Source organism: Macaca fascicularis, chromosome X, assembly GCF_037993035.2.
Source record: "Macaca fascicularis isolate 582-1 chromosome X, T2T-MFA8v1.1".
In the NCBI taxonomy this organism is placed as follows: Eukaryota; Metazoa; Chordata; class Mammalia; order Primates; family Cercopithecidae; genus Macaca; species Macaca fascicularis.
This window is the reverse complement of record NC_088395.1, coordinates 83844860-83854920: the sequence shown is the minus strand read 5'-3', so window position 1 is coordinate 83854920 and position 10061 is coordinate 83844860. Positions and strand designations below refer to the sequence as shown.

The 10061-nt window shown below is 39.8% G+C and overlaps 1 pseudogene; it reads right to left on the bottom strand.

The window, feature by feature from the left end:
* Window positions 1–1821: 1821 nt before the first annotated feature.
* Window positions 1822–8742, bottom strand: LOC102121269 (SPRY domain-containing protein 7-like; annotated as a pseudogene).
* Window positions 8743–10061: the final 1319 nt, after the last annotated feature.

Genomic DNA, 10061 nt, shown 5'->3' with positions numbered 1-10061 from the left:
ACTGAGCTGGCACTCAAACCCCTAGACACAGTTTTCCCCACTCTTCCTTCCCCTTTCCAAAGACAAAGAATCCTCACCTGATGGCCAGTGACACCACAGGCCCATGAGGAGTACTGCCAGACTACCGTTAATATTCCCTCAAGGCCCAAGTACTCTTCAGTCAGCTTGTGGTGAATGCTGCCTGACCTGGGACTCACCCTTTAGGTCAGTGAGCTCTCCTCTGTCCCAGGGCAAGTCCAGAAATGCTGTCCAAGAGTCAAATCATGAAACTGGGGACTCAGGAGCCCACTTGGTGCTCTACCTCTTGTGGTCATGCTGGTACCTGAGGTGCAAAACAAAGTCCCTTTTTTTTGGTCTGCTTTTCTCAAGTAGGGGTTCTGTCCCATAGCCACCACAGCTGGTAATGTGCTAGTCTCACCTGGAACCAGCAAATCTCAGAGGCTCACCCAGGACCCTTGATGTAGTACATGGGTATCACTTCTGGTTATTCATGGCCAAGGTCTCTTCAATTAGCAGGTGATGAATGCAGCCGGGGTTGGGTCCTTCCCTTCAAGGTAGCAGGTTCCGTCTGGCCCAGGGTGTGTGTAGTATTGTCAGTCAGGAGCTACAGCCTGCAAATGGGGCCTCAGTACTCTGGCCAGTGCCCTATCCTGCTGTGGCTGAGCTGGTATCCAAGATGCAAGACAAAGTCCTCCTCGCTCTTCCCTCCCCTCTCCTCAGGTGGAAAGGAGGGATCTCTTTTGGAGCTGTGATCTGTGCAGCCTGTGGTTAGGAGAGGGGTGATGTCAACACTCTCTTAGCCACTCTGGCTTGTATCTCAGTAGGTCACCTGCCCCCTAGTTCACTATCTCTGGGCTCAATTCAGTACTAGGACTCACATAGGGGTTGCAGTTCTTGCAGCCTACACTGCCTTTTGAGTTTACTTAGAGCCCCAGAGCACTGTAGCCCTCAGTGGCAAGGCTTGCAGAACTCAAGTTTCAACTGCTGTGATTGGCGATTTGTCTCTGGCTAGGGCCGGTTTAAATGCAGTCCATTGGCCAGTGTCAGCTGAATTTGGTCCAGCTTTTCTTTCGCTACAACAGGACAGCACTGTGTTCAATGTTCCCCAGTTACTGGGCTCTCCCTCTTCCAGCACACTGAAAGGCTCTCTGCACCCTGCCGCCACTGCTGGGGGTTAGCAGTGGGAAAGGGATGGCTTTGGTGATTCAGCACTGTGTTTTCTACACTTCAGTGCCTCTTTCAATGATAGGAAGCTGAAACCAGACACTATGAGTACTCACGTGATTTTTGGTTCTTATGAAGGTGCTCTGTGTGTGTGTGTGTGTGTGTTTGTGTGTGTGTTTGTGTGTATGTAGATAGTTGTTAAATTGGTGTCCTTTTGGGGGGGCGACGGTTGGTGGAGCCTTCTCTCCTGCCATCTTGCTCCACCTGGTTCCATATTGTATTTATTTAAATAAACATTAAACAAACTTCCCCAAATGCTGACATTCATACCACTAAACATAAGTATTTAAAATCCCAACTTCACTGTGGTCTATTGAAGACACTGATTCCTTAGACAGCATTAAAAATCATTTTTTTCTTAATTTTTTTTTGTAGAGATAGGGCCTTGCTATGTTTCCCAGGCTGGTCTTGAACATCTGGCCCCAAGCAATTGCCTGCCTCAGTCTCCCCAAAATACTGGGATTACAGGTGCAAGCCACCATGCCTGGCCAACAAGCATATTTTAAAGAATATATTTTCATCTATAGGTCAGATAAAGCTTTATTAAATGGCAAACATTTTTAACAGTGGAGAAATAAGTTTCAAAAGCAAAAATATTCAGAAGGTCTGCTGTTCAAATAATATTTTTTTCAAAACCCTGTGGAAGAGTATGATAAAATTCATTGAACTGAAAATTCAGTTGAATTCTTATCAACATAAATAACTGGATACAGTGTCCCTTGACACTTGATGTTGGACAATGCATATTTTTCCATTCAAGCATATATTCTACATGGTCATATGTAATACCCCCGCATGTCCCTTCTGTGGAAGGCTGTTTGCTAGCAGCCTATTTTTCTCTTTATTATTGTGGTACAGGGCTCCTTATTTCCCATCACCAGACTGTATGTCTTGGCCAAGAGGTCTCTGATTCAAGTTTATTATATTATTTTTTTTACAATTTTTTATTTTATTTTTTTTATTTCCAAGGTTTTTGGGAACAGGTGGTGTTTGGTTACATTCATAAGTCCTGTAGTGGTGATTTGTGAGATTTTGGTGCACCCATCACCAAAATCTATATCAGTATAGACTGTACCCAATTTGTAGTCTTTTATCCCCCACCTACCTCTGACTCTTTCCCTTGAGTCCCCAAAGTCCATTACATCATTCTTTTGCCTTTGCATTCTCATAGCTTAGCTCCCACTTATAAGTGACAACATACAATGTCTAGTTTTCCATTCCTGAGTTACTTCACTTAGAATAATGGTCTCCAATTCTATTCAGGTTGCTGCGAATGCCATTATTTCATTCCTTTTTTATTTATTTTTTTAATCACTGAATAGTATTCCATGGTATATATACACAACAATATCTTTATCCACTCATTGATTGATGGGCATTTGGGCTTGTTTCATGTTTTTGCTACTGCAAATTGTGCTGCTATAAACATGTGTGTGCAAGTATCTTTTTTTGTGTAATGACTTCCTTTCTTTGGGTAGATACCCAGTAGTGAGATTGCTGGATTGAATGGTAGTTCTACTTTTAGTTCTTTAAGAAATCTCCACACTGTTTTCCATAGTGGCTGTAGTAGTTTACATTCCCACCAGCAGTGTAAAAGTGTTCCCTTTTCACCGCATCCCTGCCAACATCTATTATTTTTTGTTTGTGGCCATTCTTGCAGGAGTAAGGTGGTATAGCATTGTGGTTTGGATTTGCATTTCCCTGATCATTAGTGATGTTGAACATTTTTTTTCATTTGTTTTTTGGCCATTTGTATAACTTTTGAGAATTGTCTATTCACATCCATTTTTTGATGAGATTATTTCCTTCTTGCTAATTTGTTTGAGTTCCTTTTAGATTCTGGATATTAGTCCTTTGTTGAATGTAGAGATTGTGAAGATTTTCTCCCACTTGCTGAGTTGTCTGTTTACTTTGCTGATTGTTTATTTTGCTGTGCAAAAACTTTTTAGTTTAATTAGGTCCCACCTATTTATCATTGTTTTTGTTGCACTTGCTTTTGGGTTCTTGGTCATGAAGTCTTTGCATAAGCCAATGTTTAGAAGGGTTTGTCTAACGTTCTATAGTTTTTATGGTTTTGGGTCTTAGATTTAAGTCCTTAATCCATTTTGAGCTCAAAAATTTCGTATAAGGTGAGAGATGAGGATCTAGTTTTATTCTTCTACATGTGGCTTGCCAATTATCCCAGTACGATTTGTTGAGTAGAGTGTCCTTTCCCCACTTTATGTTTTTGTTTGCTTTGTTGAAGATCAGTTGTCTGTAAGTATTTGGGTTTATTGCTGGGTTCTCTATTCTGTTCTATTGGGCTATGTGCCTATTTTTATAACAGTACCAAGCTGTTTTGGTGACTATAGCTTTATAGTATATTTTGAAATCAGGTAGTGTGATGCCTCCAGATTTGTTCTTTTTGCTTAGTCTTGCTTTCGCTATGCGGGCTGTTTTTTGGTTCCATATGAATTTTAGAATAGTTTTTTTTTTTCTCTAATTCTGTGAAGAATGATGGTGGTATTTTGATGGGGATTGCACTGAATTTGCAGATTGCTTTTGTCAGTATGGTCATTTTCACAATATTGATTCTACCCATTCATGAGCATGGAGTGTGTTTCCATTTGTTCGTGTTGTCTGTGATTTCTTTCAGCAGTGTTTTGTAGTTTTCCTTGTAGAGGTCTTTTGACTCCTTTGTTAGGGGTATTCCTAAGTATTTTATTTTATTTTTTTGCAGCTATTGTAAAAGGGGTTGAGTTCTTGATTTCTTTCACAGGTCAGTCGCCATTGGTGTATAGCAGAGCTACTGATGTGTGTACATTAATTTTGTATCCTGAAACTTTGCTGAAATCATTTATCAGTTCTAGGAGCTTTTTGGAGGGGTCTTTAGGGTTTTCTGGGTATACAAACATATCATCAGCAAAGAGCAACATTTTGGCTTCATTTTTACCAATTTGGATACCCTTTATTTCTTTCTCTTGTCTGATTGCTCTGGCTAGGACTTCCAGAACTGTGTTGAATAGAAGTGGTGAGAGTGAGCATCCTCCTCTTGTTTCACTTTTCAGAGGGAATGCTTTCAACTTTTCCTCATTCAGTGTGATGTTGGCTCTGGGTTTGTCATAGATAACTTTTATGACATTAACATATTTCACTTCTATGCTGATTTTGCTGAATATTTTAATCATAAAGTGATGCTGGATTTTGTCAAATGCATTTTCTGCATCTATTGAGATGATTATGTGAATTAAAAAAATTCTGTTCATGTGGTGTATCACATTTACTTACTTGTGTATGTGAAACCATCCCTACATCCCCAGTATGAAACCCATTTGATCATGGTGGATTATCTTTTTGATATGCTGTTGGATTCAGTTAGCTATTATTTTGTTAAGGATTTTTGCATCTATATTCATCAGCAACATTGGTCTGTGGTTTTCTTTTTTTGTTATGTCCTTTCCTGGTTTTGGTGTTAGAAGGATGCTGCCTTCATAGAATAATTTAGGGAGGATTCTTTCTCTATCTTGTGAAATAGTGTCAATAGGATCGTTACCAATTCTTCTTTGAATGTCTGATAGAATGCAGCTGTGAATCCATCTGGTCCTGGACTTTTTTTGTTGGCAATTGTTTTGTTATCATTTCAATCTCACTGCTTGCTATTGATCTGTTCAGGGTTTCTACTTTTTTCTGGTTTAAGCTAGGAGGATTGTATATTTCCAGAAATTTATCCATCTCCTCTAGGTTTTATAGTTTATGTGCATAAAGTTGTTCATAGTAGTCTTCATGGCGTTTTGTATTTCTGTGGTGTCAGTTGCAGTATCTCCCACTTTGCTTCTAATTGAGCTTATTTGGTTCTTCTCTCTTCTTTTCTTGGTTAATCTTGCTAATGGTCTATTATTATTTTTGTTTTCAAAGAACCAGCTTTTCATTTCACTTATCCTTTGTATTTTTTTTTTGTTTGTTTCAATTTCATTTAGTTCTTCTCTCATCTAGGCTTTTCCTTTTATTCTGCTGGGCTTGGATTTGGTTGGTTCTTGTTTCTCTAGTTCCTTGAGTTGTGACCTTAGATTGTCTTTTGTGCTCTTTCAGACTTTTTGATGTAGGCCTTTAAGGTTATGAACTTTCCTCTTAGCACCACCTTTGCTGTATTTTATAGATTTTGATAGATTGTGTCACTATTAAGATCATTCAGGGGCAGATTATTTAATTTCCATGTATTTTCATGGTTTTGAGGGTTCCTTTTGGAGTTAATTTCCAATTTTATTCCACTGTGGTCAGAGAGGGCAAGTGATATAATTTCAGGTTTCTTAAATTCATTGAGACTTATTTTGTGGCCTATTATATGGTCTATTTTGGAGAATATTCCATGCAGTGATGAATAGAATGTATATTTTGTGTTTTTTGGTTGAACGTTTGGTATATATCTGTTAAGTCCATTTATTCTAGGTTGTGGTTTAAATCCATTGTTTCCTTGGTGACTTTCTGTCTTGATGATCTGTCAAGAGCTGTCAGTGGAGTATTGAAGTCTCCCACTATTACTGTGTTGTTGTCTCTCTCATTTCTTAGGTGTAGTAGTAATTATTTTATAAATTTGGGAGGTCCAGTGTTAGGTGCATGTATATGCAGGACTGTGATAGTTTCCTGTTGGACAAGGCCTTTTATCATTATATAATGACTCTCTTTGTCTTTTTTAACTGGTATTGCTTTAAAGTTTGTTTTGTGTGATATAAGAATAGCTACTCCTGCTTGCTTTTGGTGTCCTTTTGTGTGGAATGTCTTTTTCTACTCTTTTATCTTAAGTTTATGTGATTCCTTATGTGTTAGGTGAGTCTCCTGAAGGCAGCAGATACTTGGTTTGTGGATTCTTATCCATTCTGCCATCCTGTATCTTTTAAGTGGAGCATTTAAGCCATTTACATTCAATGTTAGTATTGAGATGTGAGGTACTATTCTATTCATCATGCTATTTGTTGCCTGAATACCTGTTTTTTTTTTTTTTTCAAAGTTTATTGTGTTGTTATTTTATAGGTCCTGTGAGATTTATGCCTTAAGGAGGTTCTGTTTTGATGTGTATTTCGAGAATCTGTTTCAAGATTTAGAGCTCCTTTTACCAGTTCTTGTAGTACTGGCTTGGTAGTGGTGTATTGTCTCATAATTTGTTTGTCTAAAACAGACTGTATCTTTCCTTCATTTATGAAGTTTAGTTTTACTGGATGTGAAATTCTTGGTTGATAAATTGGATGTGAAATTCTAAGGAGGCTGAAGATAGGGCCCCAATCCCTTCTAGCTTGTAGTGTTTTTGCTGAGAAATCTGCTGTTAATCTTATGGGTTTTCCTTTATAGGTTACCTTGTGCTTTTGCCTCACAATTCTTAATATTCTTTCTTACATCTTGACTTTAGATAACCTGATGGCTATGTGCCTAGGTGATGATCTTTTTGTGATGAATTTCCCAGAAGTTATTTGAGCTTCTTGTATTTGGATGTCTAGATCTCTAGCAAGGCTGGGGAAGTTTTCCTTGATTATTCCTCTCAAATATGTTTCCCCAACTTTTAGATTTCTCTTCTTTCTCAGGAATGCCAATTATTCTTAGATTTGGTCATTTAACATATCCCAAACTTCTTGGAGGCTTTATTCATTGTTTTTTAAATTCCTTTTTCTTTGTCTTTGTTTGAGCTCTGAAGTTCTTTCTTCTGCTTGTTTGATTCTATTGCTGAGATTTTCCAGTGCATTTTCCATTTCTATAAGTGTGCCCTTGCTTTCCAGAAATTGTGATTGTTTTTATTTACTGTATCTATTTCACTGAAGATTTCTCCCCTCATATCTTGTATCAGTTTTTTGATTTCATTAAATTGGACTTCACCTTTCTCTGGTGCTTCCTTGATTAGCTTAATAATCAATCTTTTGAATTCTTTTTCTGGCAAATCAGGGATTTCTCCTTGGTTTGGATCCATTGCTGGTGAGCTAGTGTGATTTTTTGAGTGTGGTAAAGAGCCTTGCTTTATCATATTACCAGGATTGTTTTTCTGCTTCCTTCTCATTTGGGTAGCCTATGTTAGAAGGAAGATCTGGAGCTCAAGGCTGCTGTTAAGATTCTTTTGTCCCATGGAGTGTCCTTTGATGTTGTATTCTCCCCCTTTTCCTAGGGATGTGGCTTCTTATGCACTGAACTGTAGTTATTGTTATTTCTCTTTTGGGTCTAGCCACCCAATGTGGTTACCAGGTTCCAGGCTGGTACTGGGGATTGTCTGTCACAGCACAGAGTCTTGTGATGTGAACCATCTTCCAGTCTCTCAGTCATGGATAGAAGCACCTGCTCTGGTGGAGGTGGCAGAGGAGTGAAATGGACTCTGTGAGGGTCCTTAGTTGTATTATTGTTGCTTATTGCACTAGTTTTGTGCTGGTTGGCCTCCTGCCAGGAGGTAGCACTTTCAAGAGAGCCTCAGTTGTCGTAGTATAGGGAGGATCATGCAGTGGGTGGGGCCCTAGAACTCCCAAGAGAATATGACTTTTGTCTTCAGCTAATAGGGTGGGTAGAGAAAGACCATCGGTTGGGGGCAGGGTTAGGCATGTCTGAGTTCAGATTCTCCTTGGGTGGGGCTTGTTGCAGCTGCTGTAGGGGATGGGGTATTGTTCCCAGGTCAATGGAGTTATGTTCCCAGGAGGATTATGGTCACCTCTGCTGTGTCATGCAGGTCACCAGGGAAGTGGAAGAAAGCTGGCAGTTACTAGCCTCACTCAGCTTTTGTGCAACCCGCGTTCTGTCTAAGATACTTTGCATTTGGTTAGAATTGTTACGAAGTTCAGCTGGAGGTTTCCTTCTCCTTGTATTTTTCCAGTTTCTCTGGTAGCCCTCCCCAAGGACTCCTCTGAGACAAAGTCAGACATGCCTTCTCTGGGGACTAAAAGAGTCCACAGGACTCTTCTCCCTGCTTCCTCTACTCCTGTATTTCACTTGGCTCTCTAAATGATCTCAGCTCCAGGTAAGGTCAAATCCTTCTCCTGTGATCTGGACCGTAAGATTCTTCAGTGAGGGTGTGTGATCGAGATCCCCCTTTCCCACTTTCCCACTTTGGGCACTCACAGTATTTCGGCTGTCTCCCGGGTCCTGCAGGAGCAATCCACTCCCTTCAAGGGGTCTGCGGATTCTCTCAGCTTTCCTGCAGTAGCTCTTGAAGCAAAAGTTCGTGATGTGAGTCTCCACATGCTGTTCTGTCGGTCTGAATAGGAGCTGCAATTTAGTCCTGCCTGTTATCTGCCATTTTTTTCTCCTCTGATTCGAGTTAACTTTCTCAGCAACACTAGTATCCCAGATTCCTGTGAAGTGGATCTTGAATTCATAGCAGCTTTTGTTTTTATGTAAAAGTGGACTGGCTAAACAATCTCATATTCCATATATTCTTCTGTCATTTTTTACAATGACAACATCTGTTCCCATATGTCATATGTCCAGCTGCATGACTGGCATCCCCTTCAGAAGGATGTGGCTGGTCCCACTGTCTCTGCAGCACTGCAGACAGCACAACACTGAGGTGGCCATCACACAGAGACCACTGACTCTGCGGTCCTTGATTTTTTATCTGTCTCTATAGATTTGCCTTTTCTAGAATGTCATGTAGTTGGAACCATACAGTATGTAGCCTTCTCAAATTGGCTCCTTTCATTTAGCAATATGCTTTTAAGGGTTCCTTTTGCTTTTGTTGGCATTTGGTGGCAGAAACAGGCCAAGGATACACCTGATGAGAGACTCAGGGTTTTCTCCCTCTTGAAATTTCCTCCAGGCATTGTTTTTGGAAGACATTTGAATAGTTTTCAAGAGGAACCCAAACAACATGGGAGAATAAGCAGACGATTGTGCCAGCCGGCTGGATGTGTCTGGCTAAATTCTGAATAACAGCTCTGGTATATTGTTAAAGTAATTGTCCCTAGTGAATCATGCCTCCCAGTATCTGTGTCTTTTTATGGTTCTTTCCACACTGACACTTGACCAAGTGACTTGCTTTGGCCGTTGAAACATTAGTACATGAGATACAAACAGAATCTTAAAAAGCCCTTGTGCATAGGAATTGTCCTCTTTTACTCCTGGGAACTCTTGGGACACATATGAAAAAAGACCAGGCTGGCCACCTTGAGGATGAGAAACCACGCTAAGAGAGAGGCTCAGCTAACAGAGAGCACCAAGTGCCACACATATGAATGAGGCCGTCTTAGACCACCCAGCCCCAGCTGAGCTATTGGATAAATATTGTCATATGGTTGACCCAGGAGAGTCCAGCAGAAGAAGTACTCAGCTGAGTCCAGACCAAATTCTTCATCCCTAATATTTGTAAGAATTATAAAATGATTATTTTACACCACTAAGTTTTGAGGTGGTTTATTACATAGCAATAAATAATCACTACAATAATGATCTTAATTTGAGTTACCTGTTATGGACCATCAGCTAAAACTGACCTGCCTGTACATGTGTTGACAGGATCTAAGTATAGAGAAACTAAACACACTGAGGGTACAAAAAATTTACATTCTTTTGAACTTAAGAAATATTCTTAAAGACATTTCACTTTTTTGAACTCTAAAAACATCTTCCTGTTAATTTCTTTTGCAGCTCATTGGTCACTTAAGTCTGTTTCTCCTCCCCACCTTGAAGTAATTTTCTTGTTGAAAACCCTCTTCCTTGGAAGCTGGTGATAGTGCTAACTTTCTTTAGTGTTAAATTGGTTTGCCCAGAGGTGGCAGGCAGCATCATGTGCATGCTCACCTATATGGTACTGACTTTGTGTCTATGACAAGGTTATTTGTTTGTACCAACCTTTTATTTTTCAAATCTACATCCTTTGCATACTGCCATCTTAAGTC